The sequence below is a fragment of the Dendrobates tinctorius genome, unplaced genomic scaffold, assembly GCF_039654945.1.
Source record: "Dendrobates tinctorius isolate UK_male_01 unplaced genomic scaffold, ASM3965494v1 ptg000011l, whole genome shotgun sequence".
In the NCBI taxonomy this organism is placed as follows: domain Eukaryota; kingdom Metazoa; phylum Chordata; class Amphibia; order Anura; family Dendrobatidae; genus Dendrobates; species Dendrobates tinctorius.
This window is the reverse complement of record NW_027361679.1, coordinates 34,777,063-34,797,282: the sequence shown is the minus strand read 5'-3', so window position 1 is coordinate 34,797,282 and position 20,220 is coordinate 34,777,063. Positions and strand designations below refer to the sequence as shown.

At 45.4% G+C, this 20,220-nt stretch overlaps 1 non-coding gene across 1 annotated transcript; it reads left to right on the top strand.

Annotated features, from left to right (window-relative positions):
* The first annotated feature begins 2,882 nt into the window (after window positions 1-2,882).
* Window positions 2,883-2,955, top strand: TRNAK-UUU (transfer RNA lysine (anticodon UUU)). The gene has a single exon. It is a non-coding gene; the product is annotated as a tRNA-Lys (tRNA).
* The last annotated feature ends 17,265 nt before the right edge of the window (window positions 2,956-20,220 follow it).

The window sequence follows — 20,220 nt, the reverse complement described above, 5'->3', positions numbered from 1 at the left end:
CATGCATGTAGTATATATGTGGTATATATGTAGTATGCATGTTGCATGCATGTGGTATATATGTAGTATGTATGTTGCATCCATGCAGTATATATGTAGTATGCATGTTGTATATATGTATGTTGCATGCATGTAGTATATGTTGTATATATGTAGTATGCATGTTGCATGCAGTATATATATTGTATGTATGTTGCATGCATGTAGTATATATGTGGTATGTATGTAGTATGCATGTTGCATGCATGTGGTATATATGTAGTATGTATGTTGCATGCATGTAGTATATATGTAGTATGCATGTTGCATGTAGTATATATGTATGTTGCATGCATGTTGTATGTATGTTGCATGCATGTAGTATGTATGTAGCATGTATGTAGTATGTATGTAGCATGTAGTATGTATGTAGTATGTATTTTTTTTTTTTTTACATTCAACACATAGGCCGGATGATGGGACTACTACTGTCCCATCATTGGCTAATTTGTCAATCACCGTCATGGTAGCAGGCATCGCCCGATGGGACTTGTAGTCCCATCAGACAATGCCTGCACAGACCCCCGCAGCCTGCACAGACCCCCGGACAGTCGGCACAGCCCCCTGGCAGGCCGGCACAGCCCCCCGGCAGGCCGGTACAGACCCCCGGCAGTCCGCTCAGACCCCCGGACAGTCGGTACAGCCCCCCGGCAGGCCGGCACAGCCCCCCGGCAGGCTGGTACAGACCCCCGCAGCCTGCACAGACCCCCGGACAGTCGGTACAGACCACCGGCAGGCCGGCACAGCCCCCCGGCAGGCCGGTACAGACCCCCGCAGCCTGCACAGACCCCCGGACAGTCGGTACAGACCACCGGCAGGCCGGCACAGCCCTCCGGCAGGCCGGTACAGACCCCTGCAGCCTGCACAGACCCCCGGACAGTCGGTACAGACCACCGGCAGGCCGGCACAGCCCCCCGGCAGGCCGGTACAGACCCCCGGCAGTCGGCACAGACCACCGGACAGTCGGCACAGCCCCCTGGGAGGCAGGTACAGACCCCCGGCAGTCCACACTACCCCCGGGCAGTCGGCACAGACCCCCCGGAAGGCCCGAACTGACGGCGCATCATGATACGCACAGACCGCGCATCATGATGACGTCATTTCGGCAGCCAATCAGAGCCACAGCAGTGGCTCTTTGCATTATGGGAACTTCTGATTCCGATATCCGATATTGAAAAAATATCGGTACTCGGTATCGGAATTCCGATACAGCGAATATCGGCCGATACCCGATATTTGCAGTATCGGAATGCTCAACACTAGTTATGATAAAAATGCTGATTTCTTCTAGTTAAGAAAGCAAACATATATTTAAATTTGTCCAAACACTGCTCTTTTCCACTTTCCTATGCATAGAATAAAATAGGAGATGTAACCCGACACCTCATTGTGATGGCAGACTATGGGTTGACTTTGAATTTTAATTTCCACCATGACATGAATAAAGCAACATATATTAGGGTATATTTACATGCATAGCAAGAGAATCTTTAAAAAACATACAAATATTAAGCAGGAAAGAGCCTGGGTATCTCAGTCGGTAAAGCAGCAGACTTTTAATCTGAGGGTCCAGGGTTCAAGTGCCTGTTCAGTCCTTAGTCCGGGGTCACACTGGCGAGGAATACGGCCGAGTGAGAGTCGCTAAAAGCAGGCATTAGACACGGACCAATGATTCTCTATGGGGTACCTCGCACCAGCCGTATATTTCTCATCCGTATTCTACTGTCCGTGCCAATCGCAGCATGCTGCGATTGCCAGCGTACTACGGCCGTAATACGCCAATGCAAGTCTATGGGTGCGCAAAAAATATGGATTACACACGGACCACACATGTGACTTGCGAGAAATAGGCACCAGGTGTCTTTTAGCAAAGCCGGCAATTCAGTGCGCTATACAGTAACTCACACTGACAGGTTTAATAAAGAAACGAAAGAATAGATATACACACATATATATATGCATTCTATGTGTCTATATGTATTCTTTGGTTTCTGTTAGAAACCCTGTCATAGGGCTCCATTATATGTCCATTTTGCAAGCCTGCGAGAAAATCTCGCCATACGGATGCCATACGGATTACATACGGATGCTTACATGCGCAAAATACGCGACCACACCTTGCTTACGGATGACATACGGAGCACTGTTTAGGGGCCATTCATCCATATTACGCTTGTAAAATCCTGACCGTATTTTGCGTCGGTTAGTGTGTCCCCGGCCTAAGGCTTTTAAATTGCAACCTATCACTTTGCTTTGTTTAAATTTCAGCTTTGCTTGAAAGTAAGTTGCATGCTTAGTTCAATCGTTTGCTATGAAAAAAATGCTGATTTCTTCTAGATAAGAAAGCAAACACATATTCAAATTTGTCCAAACTGAATGCATGATGCGTTTCTTGATTTTGGCTTTGTACAGTGATTTTAAATAGGTAATTTTGGTTCCCATAAAAATCACATAGAATCAGAGGGATTCCAAATTTTGCTTCTCTGTAGCACATGTGGCAGCAACAGTACGAAAAACAATGAACATCAGTACTGAGCTATACGTATGGGAGTTCATCTTGGGAGAAATCTAAATTATCAGTCTGATGCTGCTCCAGCTTCACGTATCTGCCCAAGTTTTATAGCTTCTCACTGGGCTGATTGCTCAACTCTGCTCTTTTCCACCTTTATATGCATAGAATAAAATAGGAGATGTAACCTGACACCTCATTGTGATGGCAGACTATGGTTTGACTTTGATTTTTAATTTCCACCATGACATAAATAAAGCAACATATCTTAGGGTATATTTATATGCATTGGAAGAAAATCTTTAAAAAATGTACAAATATTAAGCAGAAAAGTACCTGGGTAGCTCAGTCGGTAGAGCATCAGACTTTTAATCTGAGGGTCCAGGGTTCAAGTCCCTGTTCAGGTGTTAGGCTGTGTTCACAAACAGCGGTTTTCACTATGAAACCGCTAAAAATAAGCTGCACAGTCATTTCTATGCATTTTGCACTTTTTGTGCACATTGATGCGTTTTTTACCGCGAAAAAAACGCATCGCGGTAAAAAACGCAGCATGCTCATTAATTTTGCGGATTTTTCCGCGGTTTTGACTTCTCCCATGCGTTTAGAAACCGCTGCGGTAAAAAACGCATCAAAACCGCGCAAAAAACGCTCAAAAACCGCCGCGGAAAAATAGGTGCGGTTTTTGGGAAGGGATTCAGGTTTTTGTGCAGAAATTTTCTGCAACGTGTGCACTTAACCTTAGGCTTTTAAATTGCAAACTGTCCCTTTGCTTTGCTTAAATTTCAGCTTTGCTTGAAAGTTAGTTGCATGCTTAGTTCATTCACTTGTTATGATAAAAATGCTGATTTCTTCTAGTTAAGAAAGCAAACATATATTCAAATTTGTCCAAACACTGCTCTTTTCCACTTTCCTATGCATAGAATAAAATAGGAGTTGTAACCCGACACCTCATTGTGATGGCAGACAATGGGTTGACTTTGATTTTTAATTTCCACCATGACATGAATAAAGCAACATATATTAGGTAGTGTTGAGCGACTTTTGGTTTTAGGGTCGAGTTTCGTTTCATGAAACCCGACTTTTCCAAAAGTCGGGTCGATCAAAATCGGCCAACTATAGGGAAAAGTCGGGGTCGTCCCGAAACACGAAACCCAATGTAAGTCAATGGAGAATTAAAGTCGGCAGTGAGAGGAGGACAGGAAACACACCAAAAGTGCCCATTTGAATGCCAAAAGCATAAATTCTTGTTACTGAAGCTTGTCAACCTTAATTAACTTCATAATACTAGTTACGTACTGAAAAATGGGGGTTATTTGGCTACAGTTGTGGGGGTAGGGCTGGCTCCAGGTTTTCATGGGCCCAGGGCCAAAGAGCGCCCCTTTAACACATACCACAACTCATGATGTTCCGATACGGCAGAGAAATAGCAGTATAGTACAATGAAAAATACTTCACTTCTTACATCTCATGACTGATATCCATTTTAAATTCTCCAATACCTCCAAAAACGGACAGTATATCATAGAATCATAGAATCGTAGAGTTGGAAGGGACCTCCTGGGCCATCTGGTCCAACCCCCTGCTCAAAGCAGGATTCGCTAAATCATCCCAGTCAGATGTCTGTCCAGCCTCTGTTTGAAGACTTCCATTGAAGGAGAACTCACCACTTCTCGTGGCAGCCTGTTCCACTCATTGATCACTCTAACTGTCAAAAAGTTTTTTCTAATATCTAATCTGTGTCTCCTCCCATTCAGTTTCATCCCATTGCTTATAATCTTTCCTTGTGCAAATGAGAATAAAGTTGATCCTTCTACAATGTGACAGCCCTTTAGATATTTGTAGACAGCTATTAAGTCTCCTCTCAGTCTTCTCTTTTGCAAACTAAACATTCCCAAATCCTGCAACCTTTCCTCATAAGACAGGGTTTGCAGACCGGTCACCATTCTGGTCGCTCTTTTCTGAACTTGCTCCAGTTTGTTGATGTCTTTTTTAAAATGTGGTGCCCAAAACTGGACACAATATTCCAGATGAGGTCTGACCAAAGAGGAGTAGAGGGAAATAATGACTTCACGTGATCTAGACTGTATGCTTCCGTTAATACATCCTAGAATTGCATTTGCCTTTTTTGCTGCTGCATCACACTGTTGACTCATATTCAGTCTGTGATCTATTAGTATACCCAAGTCTTTTTCACATGTGCTGTCACTTAGCCCTATTCCTCCCATTCTATATATGCTTTTTTCATTTTTATTGCCCAGATGTAGTACTTTGCATTTCTCCCTGTTAAAAACCATTCTGTTAGTTGCTGCCCACTTCTCCAGTTTATTTATATCTTTTTGAATCCTCTCTCTCTTCTCTAGTATTAGCTATCCCTCCTAGCTTTGTGTCATCAGCAAATTTAATCAGTTTACCCTCAATTCCTTCATCTAAATCGTTGATAAAGATGTTGAACAATACAGGGCCCAGGACAGAGCCCTGTGGTACCCCACTTGAGACATTCTTCCAACTGGATGTGCAGCCATTTACGACCACTCTTTGGGTCTGATCACTAAGCCAGTTATGAATCCACCTAACAGTTGCCTTGTCCATTCCATACTTAGTCATTTTTTCAATAAGGATTGTATGAGAGACTTTGTCAAATGCTTTGCTGAAGTCAAGATATACTATATCTACAGCATTTCCTTGATCCACCCAATCAGTGATACCGTCATAGAAGGAAATTAAGTTAGTCTGACATGACTTATTAGTTACAAACCCATGCTGACTCTGTTTAATCACTTCATTCTTATCCAGGTATTGACATACATGTTGTTTAATAATTTGTTCAAAGATCTTTCCTGGTATAGAAGTCAGACTCACCGGCCTATAGTTGCCTGGGTCCACCTTCTTCCCCTTTTTGAAGATAGGAACAACATTTGCTCTTCTCCAGTCTTCTGGCACTTCTCCTGTTCTCCAAGAATTTTCAAAGATTATGGAGAGGGGTTCAAAAATTTCTTCTGCTATCTCCTTCAGTACTCTGGGGTGTAATTCATCTGGACCTGGAGACTTAAATTCATTTAGGTTAGCTAAGTGTTTCCTCACTATCTTTCTGTTTATAGATACCCTGGATTCTTCTATTCCCTTAATAGGACAGTGAATAACAGTTGATGTTGCATTTCCTTTCTGAGAGAAAACAGATGCAAAATAGGAATTTAAAAGTTCAGCCTTCTCAACATCCTGTCTTACCATTTCATCATTTTCATCCTGTAAAAATCCTATAGCATCTTTGACTTTTCTTTTACTTTTGACATATCCCCAAAATCCTTTATTATTGCTTTTGACATCTCTTGCAAGCCTCAGTTCATTTTCAGCTTTAGCTAATCTGATTTGTGCCCTGCAGGTTCTGCAGACAGCATTATATTCTTCTTTAGATATGCCTCCCTCTTTCCATTTTATAAACATTTTTTTCTTCTTTTTTAGCATGTGCTTAAGTTCTGTGTTCATCCATCCTGGTTTCCTTAAATGCTTCCTAATCTTCCCTCTTTTCGGAATTTTTAACAACTGTGCTTTGAGAATTTCATTTTTCAAGATTTCCCATCCTTCCTGGACATTTTTGTCTTTAAGGATATCCAGCCATTGGATCCCTCCAATTCTCTTTCTGAATCCCTTAAAATCTGCCTTTCTGAAATCTAACCTTGACGTCTGAGTCTTCACAGGTCTTCCGCCTCTAGTTATCCAAAATTCTAAAATAGCATGGTCGCTACCTCCTAGGGTCCCAGCCACTTTTACCTCCTCAACCATTTCCTCCCTTTTTATAAGGATTAGATCCAAGGTAGCAGTTCCCCTTGTTTTCTCCCTTACCTTTTGGAAGATAAAGTTGTCAGCAAGAGAGGATAAGAATTTCCTTGACCTGTTAGTTTTGCCTGAGAGAGATTCCCAACAAATGTCTGGATAGTTGAAATCTCCCATGACAACTATGTCATATTTTTTGGAGAACTTGGCCATCTGATGCATAAAGAGTTCATCCATATCTTCGGCTTGCACAGGCGGCCTGTAGTAAATGCCTACAATGGTGTCCTTTCCATTGTTCTGTCCTTGTATTCTTACCCAAACAGTTTCCACAGAACTCCCAGTCTCTGAAGCTTCAATCTCTGTGCAGATATACGCGTTTCGAACATACAATGCGACACCCCCTCCTCGTTTATCAAGTCTGTTTCTTGCAAATAAGTTGTATCCTTCTAGTCTTGTATTCCAATCATGTGTATTGTCCCACCAAGTTTCAGTGATTCCAATGACATCATATTTCTTTTCCTGTGTTAGTAGTTCCAATTCTCCTTGTTTGTTGCCCATGCTTTGTGCATTAGTATAGAAACATTTTAGTTTGTGATTGGTTTCTCTTTCTCCAATATTTTTATTAATTAGATTCTTTCGTCTTTGTTCTTCCTTTCCACTTCTAATAGCAGAGTTTTCAATAGCATTTGTCAGGTGTATGGCTTTTTCTGGTCTTTTGCTTCCCTTCCCATGTTGTTCTAGTTTAAAGCTCTCCTTACAAGTGTAGCAAGGCGACTTCCAAATACATGCTTTCCAGTCTTCGTAAGGTGCACCCCATCTCTAGCAAGTAGTCCATCGTATAAGTAGTTCACTCCGTGATCCAGAAATCCAAATCGTTGCTGACGGCACCATCGACGTAGCCAGTTGTTCACCTGCAGAATCTTATTCCACCTCCTGGTTCCATGGCCATCCACTGGGAGGATGGAAGAGAAGACCACCTGCGCTCCCAGTTCTTTCACTTTCTTGCCTAAGTCTTCAAAGTCTCTGCAGATGGTTTCCAGGTCGTTTCTTGCGGTGTCATTTGTCCCCACATGTAGTAGCAGGAATGGGTAGTCATCTGTAGGTCTGAAGAGTCCTGATATCCTGTCAGACACATCTTTAATTTTTGCACCTGGAAGACAGCACATTTCTCTTGAAGTTACAGTCATGGCCAAAAGTATTGACACCCCTGCAATTCTGTCAGATAATATTCAGTTTCTTCCTGAAAATGATTGCAAACACAAATTCTTTGGTATTATTATCTTCATTTAATTTGTCTTAAATGAAAAAACACAAAAGAGAATGAAGCAAAAAGCAAAACATTGATCATTTCACACAAAACTTCAAAAATGGGCCGGACAAAAGTATTGGCACCCTCAGCCTAATACTTGGTTGCACAAGCTTTAGCCAAAATAACTGCGACCAACTGCTTCCGGTAACCATCAATGAGTTTCTTACAATGCTCTGCTGGAATTTTAGACCATTCTTCTTTGGCAAACTACTCCAGGTCCCTGATATTTGAAGGGTGCCTTCTCCAAACTGCCATTTTTAGATCTCTCCACAGGTGTTCTATGGGATTCAGGTCTGGACTCATTGCTGGCCACCTTAGAAGTCTCCAGTGCTTTCTCTCAAACTATTTTCTAGTACTTTTTGAAGTGTGTTTTGGGTTATTGTCCTGCTGGAAGACCCATGACCTCTGAGTTAGACCCAGCTTTCTCACACTGGGCCCTATATTATGCTGCAAAATTTGTTGGTAGTCTTCAGACTTCATAATGCCAAGCACATGGTCAAGCGGTCCAGTGCCAGAGGCAGCAAAGCAACCCCAAAACATCAGGGAACCTCCACCATGTTTGACTGTAGGGACCGTGTACTTTTCTTTGAATGCCTCTTTTTTCTCCTGTAAACTCTATGTTGATGCTTTTGCCCTAAAAACTCTACTTTTGTCTCATCTGACCAGAGAACATTCTTCCAAAATGTTTTAGGCTTTTTCAGGTAAGTTTTGGCAAACTCCAGCCTGGCTTTTTTATGTCTCGGGGTAAGAAGTGGAGTCTTCCTGGGTCTCCTACCATACAGTCCCTTTTCATTCAGATGCCGACGGATAGTACGGGTTGACACTGTTGTACCCTTGGACTGCAGGGCAGCTTGAACTTGTTTGGATGTTAGTGGAGGTTCTTTATCCAACATCCGCACAATCTAGCATTGAAATCTCTTGTCAATTTTTCTTTTCCGGCCACATCTAGAGAGGTTAGCCACAGTGCCATGGGCTTTAAACTTCTTGATGACACTGCGCACGGTAGACACAGGAACATTCAGGTCTTTGGAGATGGACTTGTAGCCTTGATATTGCTCATGCTTCCTCACAATTTGGTTTCTCAAGTCCTCAGACAGTTCTTTGGTCTTCTTTCTTTTCTACATGCTCAATGTGGTACACCCAAGGACACAGGACAGAGGTTGAGTCAACTTTAATCCATGTCAACTGGCTGCAAGTGTGATTTAGTTATTGCCAACACCTGTTAGGTGCCACAGGTAAGTTATAGGTGCTGTTAATTACACAAATTAGAGAAGCATCACATGATTTTTCGAACAGTGCCAATACTTTTGTCCACCCTCTTTGTTATGTTTGGTGTGGAATTATATCCAATTTGGCTTTAGGACAATTCTTTTTGTGTTTTTTCATTTAAGACAAATTAAATGAAGATAATAATACCAAAGAATTTGAGTTTGCAATCATTTTCAGGAAGAAACTGAGTATTATCTGACAGAATTGCAGGGGTGTCAATACTTTTGGCCATGACTGTATATCCGGTCTGCAGATAGCGGCCTCTGTTCCTCTCAGCAGGGAATCCCCCATGACCACCACTCTCCGTTTCTTCTTCACAACATTTTTCTTTCTCCATCCAGGAGGACTCTGAGGGTGTACAAGGTTGCTGTTTGTTGGCAAAGTCTTATCCTGATGTATTTCTTCATCGTTTTCCTGCGTGAGAGCCTGGTACTGGTTTCTGAGCAGTATGGGTGCTGACTGCCTCCTGATCCTCCTGCTTCTCTGGGTCACATGTCTCCATTCCTCTTTTTCTTCAGGTGCACTTCGAATTTCTTCTCTTTCTGTAACATGAAGAGATAATTCTGCTCTGTCCAAGAACTCTTCACCTTCCTTAATGATCTTCAATGTAGCTAACCTCTCTTCGAGATTTTGCAACTTTTCCTCCAGCAGGGACACAAGCTTGCATTTGTGGCATGTGAAGTTTGGCTTTTCCACTGGTAAATCTGTGAACATGTAGCAAGAAATGCAGCTCACCAAATGGCTCCTGGCCTCTTCCATCTTGAGATTTCTTAAAAACGATGAAAGATGAGCCAAATTTCCGATTTCCTCTTTTCAGCTGCAACGGCCAAAACCCAGTGATCGTTGAGCTCGCGGAGACTCTTCACTTATCCCAGAAGGCACTGGGAATATGCAAATGATCTCCTCAAGACTCTTCCCCTGGTTTTCCGATTTCCTCTTTTCAGCTGCAACGGCCAAAACCCAGTGATCGCTGAGCTCGCGGAGACTCTTCACTTATCCCAGAAGGCACTGGGAATATGCAAATGATCTCCTCAAGACTCTTCCCCTGGTTTTCCGATTTCCTCTTTTCAGCTGCAACGGCCAAAACCCAGTGATCGTTGAGCTCGCGGAGACTCTTCACTTATCCCAGAAGGCACTGGGAATATGCAAATGATCTCCTCAAGACTCTTCCCCTGGTTTTCCGATTTCCTCTTTTCAGCTGCAACGGCCAAAACCCAGTGATCGTTGAGCTCGCGGAGACTCTTCACTTATCCCAGAAGGCACTGGGAATATGCAAATGATCTCCTCAAGACTCTTCCCCTGGTTTTATATAACTCCATACAGTAATATGGCCAGCGCTTAGTGCGCTATATAGAGTAATGAGGCCCATATATTTCTCCATACGGAATCATTATTCCCATATAATGTTTCAAACCGTATATGATGAGCTCCACATAATGCTGCAGTATATGTTGGTCCCAATGGATGAAGCTCCACTGTCTTATGGGCCCAAATAATGCTCCATATATAATGGGCCCCATTTCTACTGCTCTAGTGTATAATGGGCCCTGTAAGTGCTGCTCCAGTGTCTGATGTCCACCTTTGGAATGCTTCAGTGTATGGTGGGCCCCATATATCATTCACCAGAGTATAGTGCTCCCCAAAAATTGTTGTCCCAACATTGAAAACAATTACATAAGTCTCCTTGCTAGGGAATCCCTGCACTACTCTGAACTCCTTGTCGTCCCCATCTTCCATCTCACTGCACTTGGCTGTTTAGGCCCTCCCACCGGCAGAGACACTTTTGCGTACTATGTGGTGCCCTGTGCCAGTGCCATCGCCCATGAGTATGCCCCCCACCTGCTCAAGGAACCAGCATTTTCATCTGCACCTTCCTCTTTGTCACCGTGTAAGGTGGTATAGTATGCGGGAAGGGGAACCTGAGTTTCCTCTGGGTCAGATTCTGGCTGTGTAGAGTGCGAGGGGAATGTAGTGGTCTGGGTCAATGTACCAGCAGCATCATCCAGCAGTGGCTGGGCCTCAGTGCACTTGTGGCGTCCCCAAGTACGGTCGCCACTGTGGCATTGCCTTCCTCCTAGGGAGTGTGTTGTCAAGCTTGGGAGCAACGAAGGATCTCTCTAGCAGTGAAACCAACACACAACACATTTCCCACTCCAGGCCAGCAGGGAGACCTCTGAACCTGACTGCTGAGGAGCTGCTCTCTGTGGTCGGGAGGAGGTAAGTTAGGGCACTCTGTGCAGGGAAGGGGAAGTGTGTGGACGTGAGAAGGGGAGCTGGAGAATGAGCAGAATTAAGGCTCACTCCTAGCTGGAGCGCATGGTCCGGATTCCGGTCTCCGAGTTTGTAGGGACACTGATGTTCCTGCAGCAGAAACCGGGGGAAGTAGCAGCTATAAATGCTCTGTACCCAACTAAGGCTCGGAGGCCCCAGCATCGACGTGTGCGAGACAAAAGGAAAAGGCTACAGCTGTCTGCCATACAAGTAAAGTCTGAGGAACATCTGTTAGACAGGAGGCGTTTCAGTGAACCACGGTCCTGTGAGTGCTTCCCCCACAAGCTCTAGAAAGGAGACGTTCAGGAAGGTACATGTTGGCGGAGTGTTGGAAGGGAGCTTTCCATTCTGGTCCCGGAGGTTGGCAGAGGTCCTGACCCAGAGGACACAGCACGGAGGCAGGCATCTGTGTAACCTGCAGATTGTGAGTAAAGCTTTGGAACTGCACGCTCTGGTGTCCTACAGTTATTCCAGCACCGCTACATCTGGGTACCAGCACCTACACCGCCTGTGCCTTTCCCCCATCACTACATCTACACTTCCCTGGGACTCCAGCTCCACCTGTGGGGAGCTTCACCATCTTTGCTGCACAACACCATCAGTCCCAGAGGATCTGCATGCAGCGTCGGCCTAACATCTATGTTGCCGAACACCACAGGTGGCATCAAACTATCTATATAAACTCTTTACCATTATACCACGCCATTTACATGGGCGCCCAGGGCCACTGTCCGGGTCACCACTGCTGTGACACATCCCACTGACACCGGCCCGGTACCGAGTACCCCACAGCCCTGGGAGGGCGACCCATATGCCGACTGCTGATCGGGCGGCGTTATTCCCACGAACCTCCAAACAGCGTCCCTGAAGGCAAAGTTTTTGGTTTCCGGGGGCAGTATGATTGCAAAGCTGAACCTTAAAGGAATGTCCAAAAGGGCACCACCAGGAGTGGAGCCTGTGGCTTAATTGGACTGCACCTGGGAAACCACTACCATACAAGCTACAGAAAAGATGGACAGATTGCAAGCTTTGTCGATTCTGTGTGTGGTGTGGTATGTCCATTTGTAGTTGTGCTAGCGATTTCTCAGCTTTATTCCGTTAACAACCGAGACTCCGGCATGGCCCCGCGGTACGCGTCAAGCTTACTTGAGGGATACGCAAGACTGTGGCACGTGAGATCGAGCAATAACAGGTCTAGCATTCCAGTACATGTCCGGGGCTGCATGCACGCTACACTGAAAGGACCAGCTTTTGTCGCTTACAGGTGCAGATAACCTGCTGAACTCCGTTAGTGATGGGGATCTGGAATTCAGATTATTCCCCACGAACGATGATTTCCCAGTAAGTTCAGGTCAACCGCAATTCCGGAGTTAGGCCTAACCGTCATTCCTGAAAAAATTACGTGTCCAAACCACAGGTGCTGTAGCTTGCTTAACAGCTTGGCAGCCGTTCTCAGGCCCAGTATGGATTCAACAACATTGTAGAAAGTTGATAAAGGGTACAGTTTCACCGGATAACACGTATATATGTAGCCTAGTTTACACATTAAAAATATATGTCTATAGATCAGGAGGCAGACTCAGATGTTCTCAGGCCCAGTATGGATTTGACCAGATTGTACAAAGTTGAGAAAGGGTACTTTATCACTGGATAGCAGGTATATATAGCATAGTTTAAACATGTAAAATCTCCGTGTTCTCAGTATGGATTACACAGCAATCTAAAAAGTGGAAAAAAGGAAATGCATTTGAGGCGTACACAACTATATACTTATGGTGTTATTTTTAAATCTTCATATATATTTCAGTCTCAGTAATTCAGTCCACCCTCTCCGCAATAGGAAATGAGATGCATACAATTAGTGACATAAAGGCTATTGATTGCAGAAATCTAGGAATTATTATTCACGGGAAAAACTTCCATCACAATTCTCATAGGCGATGCTGACCCTCAATTAGTTTGTGTGTTGAGACAGTGAAAACATTTTTTTGAGAATAAAGTCTTGCTGTATCGCACTTCCGTGGATTCCATCACTGTTACTCATCTCAATCCAATTTTTATCACAGGGAGCGATGTAAACATGGTGCTCACTGGCTATCATGATCTGTCACGTAACTTTGGAGTGCAAAAGACAGAAGCCACAGGCCGTAGGCGATTCTATTTGATTGGCATGAGAGGGCACATTTTGAAATGTGCACCGGAATGTCACACGTTTGTGAGTAGGAAAACTGTGAAAGCTGATGATAAACCACCACTGCATGTAATTGTGAGTCGACGTCCATAAGAAATGGAAGCCACTGATCATCTGGAGCTAGAGCCTGGCCAGCAGGACAGGGCATAGCTACATCTTAACCATCATCTTTCAGTTCAATCAATTTGTAGTGGCAGTCCCAGTGAAGGATTTGACAGCCCAGACTACACAGCGGAGGAGCAGGGAGAGGTAAACATTGCAAATGCTGGGGCCCTGCCCAAGCAAGGGGGGCACACTCGTGGACGTCGGTACTGGCACTGGGCCCCTCATAGTATGGCGGTGTGTCTGACGGCGGGTGTGCACCACCACTGTCAGAGACACTTGATTGCACTATGAGGGACCCTATGCCAGTGCCCGCGCCCAAGAGTCGGCCTACTCACCTGTCCAGGGCAACGGCACTCGCACGGTTTTGTGCGCTAGGTGGTGACCCCGGCCATGGGGGGGGGCGCCCACTTAGGGAGGTTTACAAAGTGGCATATTTAGATGTGGGTCATTCAGCTGCTGCAAAAGGCGAAATAGGTCAAGTTCGCGGAATAGGAGGAAGACCAAAGCAAGCCATTTTTCTGGCAACCTATGTGTCATCAAGGGAAGGTGGGACAAAATCCTTGGAAACCCATGCATGGTTCATTTTAATGAAGGTTAGATCATCCACATTTTGGGTTGACAGACGGGTCCTTTTTTCTGTCAGCATTGATCCAGCTGCACTGAAGGCTCTTTCCGATAGCACACTTGCAGCTGGGCAAGCGAGCTCCTGTAAGGCATATTGTGCCAATTCAGGCCAGGTGTCCAGTTAAGCGGCCCAATAGTCAAAGGGGAATGACCTGTGCGGGAGAACATCGATATGGGAGGAAAAGTAGTTGTTAACCATAGTTGACAACTGCTGTCTCCTGTCACTTTCCATCGATGCAGTATTACCAGTTGTGTGAGCGGTCCGTGAAAAATCAGTCCACAACATTATCATGAAACCCCGGTCTCCAACGCCACTTCTGCTGTGTGCACCATGAACACCTCTGCAAAGCTGCCCCCGGCCCGTACGGCTCATGTGAGAACCATCACCGCTGCTGTGTGCTGGGAATGCCTCAACCAAGCGGTTAACCAGAGTTGCTTGTTTAGTAGCCAATATTAGGTCAAGGTTCTCCTGTGGCATGATGTTTTGTAATTTGCCTTTATAGTGTGGATCCAGGATGCTGGCCAACCAGTAGTCGTCATCGTTCATCATTTTGGCAATGCGTGAGTCCCTTTTTAGGATCTGCATGGCATAATCTGACATGTGGGCCAATGTTCCCGGTGTCAATGATGCACTGTGAGTGCTGGGTGGAGGAGCACTTTCTGGCAAATCCACATCCCTCCAGTCACGCACAATTCCTGTATCAGACCTTGCCACGCCAACATTTTCACTTGTCCCACGAGATGCATCCTCCTCCCCTAAGTAATCATCCCCATCATCATCCTCCTCCTCCTCTTCTTCCTCCACCTCGTCCAGGAGAGGTCCCTAAGCAGACAATGGCTGAATGTCATCAAGGATTCCCTCCACCTCTTCCTCCTCGTCAACATTGGCTGCAGACGCCTGCTCCTTAAGGTGCGTCAAAGTTTGCATGAGCAGACGCATAAGTGGGATGCTCATGCTTAGGATGGCGTCATCTGCGCTTACCAGCCGTGTGCATTCCTCAAAACACTGAAGGACTTTACAGAGGTCTTTCAGCTTCGACCACTGCACACCTGTCAACTCCATGTCTGCTCTCAAAGTGCCTGGCCGTGTATCCTCCCACAAATGCATTATGGCCTGCCTCTGCTCGCACAGCCGCTCCACCATGTGCAGGGAGGAGTTCCACCTTGTTGCAATGTCGATAATGAGTCGGTGGTTGGGAAGGTGGAGCAATTGCTGCAGCTTCTGCATACGAATGGAGTGTACAGGCGATCGGCGGATGTGTGCGCACAGTCTTCGCACCTTTTGGAGCAGGGCTGTTAACTCCGGATAATTATTGAGGAAGCACTGCACCACCAGGTTCAAGGTGTGAGCCAAGCAAGGTATGTGGCTGAGTTTTGAAAGGGCTATGGCTGCCACAAAATTACGGCCATTATCACTAACTACCTTGCCTGCCTCAAGATGTACACTGTCCAGCCATGACTCAGTTTGTCGCTGAAAGTACTCGGCCAGCACCTCGGTGGTGTGTCTGTCGCCCAAACACATCATCTGCAACACAGCCTGCTGACGCTTTCCACTAGCTGCTCGATAGGGGGACACCTCATGTGCAACAGTGGCAGCTGCAGATGGAGTGCTCGTACGACTGCGCTCTGTGGACGAGCTTTCACTTCTGGAGGAGGAGGAGGGTCGAACGCCTACAGCCAACTGTTTCCTATACCGTGGGCTAGGCAGCACTGTCCCACCACCGCTGTCCCCTGTGAACCCTGCATCCACCACATTAACCCAGTGCGCAGTGATGGACACGTAACGGCCCTGGCCATGCCGACTGGACCATGCATCAGTTGTGAGGTGCACCTTTCCACTCACTGACTGCTTGAGTGCATGGACAATGCGGTCTTTCACATGATGGTGGAGGGCTGGGATGGCTTTGCGAGAGAAGAAGTGGCGACTGGGTAGGTCATAGCGTGGTACTGCATAGGCCATGAGTTCGCGGAAAGCTGCGCTTTCCACCAACCGATAGGGCATCATCTCTAACGAGATTAGTTTGGCAATGTGAGCGTTCAAACCCAGTGTACATGGATGAGAGACTGAGTTGACCTACTCATAGTGTCTGGGAGGGTGAGCTGGACTTGAGAGCTGCATATGGTGGAAGTAGCGGTGGACAGGGTGGACTGAGAGAGGGTTGATGATGGTGATGGAGTTGGTGTTCTTTCTGATGGCCTAAATTCAGTCTTTCATTGATATAACAGAGGGATTCCCTGACTGCTGTGGCCTTGCAACGACACCTCAACATTTGCTGCTGTGCTAACCGGTGGGTTTACAGTGGGGGAAACAATGTAGCGTTGCTGACTACCTTCTTTGTGATCAGTTGCACATGTGGTACTTGAGGTTTGGTGTTGTGTCCATACCTGCAAGTGCATGCTGGTTAAATGTCTAAGCATGCAACTGGTATTCAAATTTTTCAGATTTTTCCCTCGGCTAAAGGTCTTTGCGCACTTCTTACAGATAACCTTGGCCTGATCATGAGGATTTTGTTCAAAAAAGTGCCACACTGCACTCTTCCTACTTTGGCAGACATTTTGCGGCCTTGCACGCTGTGATATTTTGACCCTCTGGACAAGCTATCCAACAACTCTTTTGATTTTTGGAACCTGTCTTTGGAGTGCTCCGGGCCTGCCAGATAACAGCTGTTGCGATGTCGATGTCTGCTGTGGATGCTCCTCCTCCTCATCTGAGCTATTGGAAGCAGCACCCTCTTCCCCCAATGGATGCCAATCTGGGTCAACAACTGGGTCATCCATCACCTCCTCTTCAATGTCATGTGCACCTTCCTCTGTGTCACCGTGTATGGTGGTATAGTTTGTGGGAAGGGGTACCTGAGTCTCATCAGGGTCAGAATCTGGCTCTGTACACTGCGAGGACAATGTAGTGCTCTGAGTGAATATACCAGCTGAATCTTCTATCAGTGCACTCCATGTCAGATTTATCTTGGCCTGGGTAATTCACTATTTCACTTGATAATCCAGGCATGGTATGTGAAAACAGCTCCATGGAGTAGTCATTAGTATGGTCTGTGTCATCTTCAATCTTGTTGGGGTGAAGGACACAAGGAAAGGTGTGGTTCATGAACATGAGCCTCCAATGACGACTCAGTGCTTTTATTTTTTACAACTTCAGAAGTGGAGGCGATAGAGCTGGAGGCTGAGTCAGCAATGTAAGACAAAACTTTTTCCTGAAGCTCTGGCTTTAAAAGCGGTTTGCCAACTCCTAGAAAACTAAGCCTTCGAGGCCTTGTGGAGCCAGACGATGACGCAGGCTGAACACCTCCTGCATTCGGTCCTATTTTGCTTTTGCCACTACCATCAGATCCACCATCAACACCATCATTACCAGCTGCCAACCGCCGCCCAATTCCACTGCCTCTTCCACCAGCCTTCCTCATTTTTGGTAGAAATGTAGACAAAATCCAACAAACTATATAGTAATGTAAAACAAGGTACAAGGTGTCTATAGGACAGGGGAGATTTTGAATTTCTGCACACACTTGTGGACACTGGGCACTTTTGGATTGTGTGAGGCCCACTGAATATCACAGCGCTATGTCACAGGCTCGATGTCGCAGGTGTGAAAAATGTCACTAGAGGATAACGGAGATTTTGAATTTCTGCACACACTTGTGGACACTGGACACTTTTGGATTGTGTGAGGCCCACTGAATATGACAGCGCTATGTCACAGGCCCGATGTTGCAAGTGTGAAAAATGTCACTAGACGATAACGGAGATTTTGAATATCTGCACACACTTGTGGACACTGGACACTTTTGGATTGTGTGATGCCCACTGAATATCACAGCGCTGTCACAGGCTGGATGTCGCAGGTGTGAAAAATGTCACTAGAGGATAACGGAGATTTTGAATTTCTGCACACACTTGTGGACACTGGACACTTTTGGATTGTGTGAGGCCCACTGAATATCACAACGCTATGTCACAGGCTCAATGTCGCAGGTGTGAAAAATGTCACTAGAGGATAACGGAGATTTTGAATTTCTGCACACACTTGTGGACACCGGACACTTTTGGATTGTGTGAGGCCCACTGAATATCACAGCGCTATGTCACAGGCTCCATGTCGCAGGTGTGAAAAATGTCACTAGAGGATAATGGAGATTTTGAATATCTGCACACACTTGTGGACACTGGACACTTTTGGATTGTGTGAGGCCCACTGAATATCACAGCGCTATGTCACAGGATTGATGTCGCAGGTGTGAAAAATGTCACTAGAGGATAACGGAGATTATGAATTTCAGCACACACTTGTGGACACTGGATACTTTTGGATTTTGTGAGGCCCAGTGAATATCACAGCGCTCTGTCACAGGCAGAAATTGGCTAGTGTATGACAAACTACAAGGTGTATATAGAATTGGGCAGAATAGGAATCTCCCTAGAGTGTAGGTCTGTAAGAACGGAACAAGTCCTCGACTTATCCTTACAGAGCGACACACAGATAGCTTCACTGTGGCCGTGATAACAGCCGTTACACGGTACTGAGAGAGGAGCGTGCACGTACACGGCTGTCCGGTGTACGTAAAATTGTCAAGCTCCGTGTTTTTTAAGTATACGGACTGACACACGCTGTCTCTCTATAGTTTTGAATGTGATAAAACAGCAAATATATTTAACTGTTTGAAAACTAGACAAAACTAGAAGGTGCAGGTCTGTAAGAATGGAACATGTCCTCGACTTATCCTTACAGAGCGACACACAGCTTCACTGTGACCGTGATAACAGCCGTTACACGGTACTGATAGAGGAGCGTGCACGTACACGGCTGTCCGGTGTACGTAAAATTTTCAAGCTCCGTGTTTTTTAATTATACGGACTAACAAACGCTGCCCCTCTATAGTTTTGAATGTGATCAACCATCAAATATATTTACGTGTTTGAAAACTAGACAAAACTAGAAGGTGCAGAACTGCAAGAACGGAACATGTCCTCGACTTATCCTTACAGAGCGACACACAGCTTCACTGTGGCGGTGATAACGGCCGTTACACAGTACTGCGTGAAGAGTGTGCACCATTGTATGGTGTGAAAAAATGCACGCTCAGTACCTTACCAGGACAAAAAAAAAATTGAGATTGCTTTTAAAAAAGCAGTTTGCAGAGCAGTGGGTAAACAGCAATGCAGCTGTCAGGAAGCCTTAGAAGGCAGCCTAAAAACCAACACCGCTGATCCAGCAAAATATAGCCTCCACTTGCACTGCACACACAGTGACTGGTGTGTTGTACAGGCAAAATCGCTAACAGCAGAAGCAGTTTTTGGTGTCTTCTTCCCTGCCTAACGCTCTCCCTACAAAATCAGCAGCAGCTGCAGCTCTCCCTATTCTGAGATCAGCATGAGTAACATGGCGGTCGGTGTGCACACCCTTTTATACCCCCTGTGATGCCCACCAAATCAAGCCAATCACTTGCATGCCCTTCTGAAAGATGGTGGTGACCCCTGCCTATGTCATCACGTTGCCCACAGTGTCCGTGGATTCTGATTGGCTGAAAAAGAGCGCAAAACAAACTTTTGAAACGCGACTTTGGCGCTTAAGTCGCCGACTTCGTGGCCGACCACATCCTAGGGTCGGGTTTCGTTTCATGAAACCTGACTTTGCGAAAAGTCGGCGACTTTTGAAATTTTTCGACCCGTTTCGCTCAACTCTAATATTAGGGTATATTTACATGCATAGCAAGAGAATCTTTAAAAAATGTACAAATATTAAGCAGAGAAGAGCCAGGGTATCTGAGACGGTAGAGCATCAGACTATTAATCTGTGGGTCCAGGGTTCAAGTCCCTGTTAAGGCATTAGGTTTCTAAATTGCAACCTATCACTTTGCTTTGTTTAAATTTCAGCTTTGCTTAAAAGTAAGTTGCGTGCTTACTTCACTCGTTTGCTGTGAAAAAAATGCTGATTTCTTCTATATAAGAAAGCAAACACATATTCAAATTTGTCCAAACTGAATGCATGATGCTTTTCTTGATTTTGGCTTTGTACAGTGATTTTAAATAGGAAATTTTGGTTCCCATAAAAATCACATAGAATCAGAGGGATTACAAATTTTGCTTCTCTGTAGCACATGTGGCAGCAACAGTATGAAA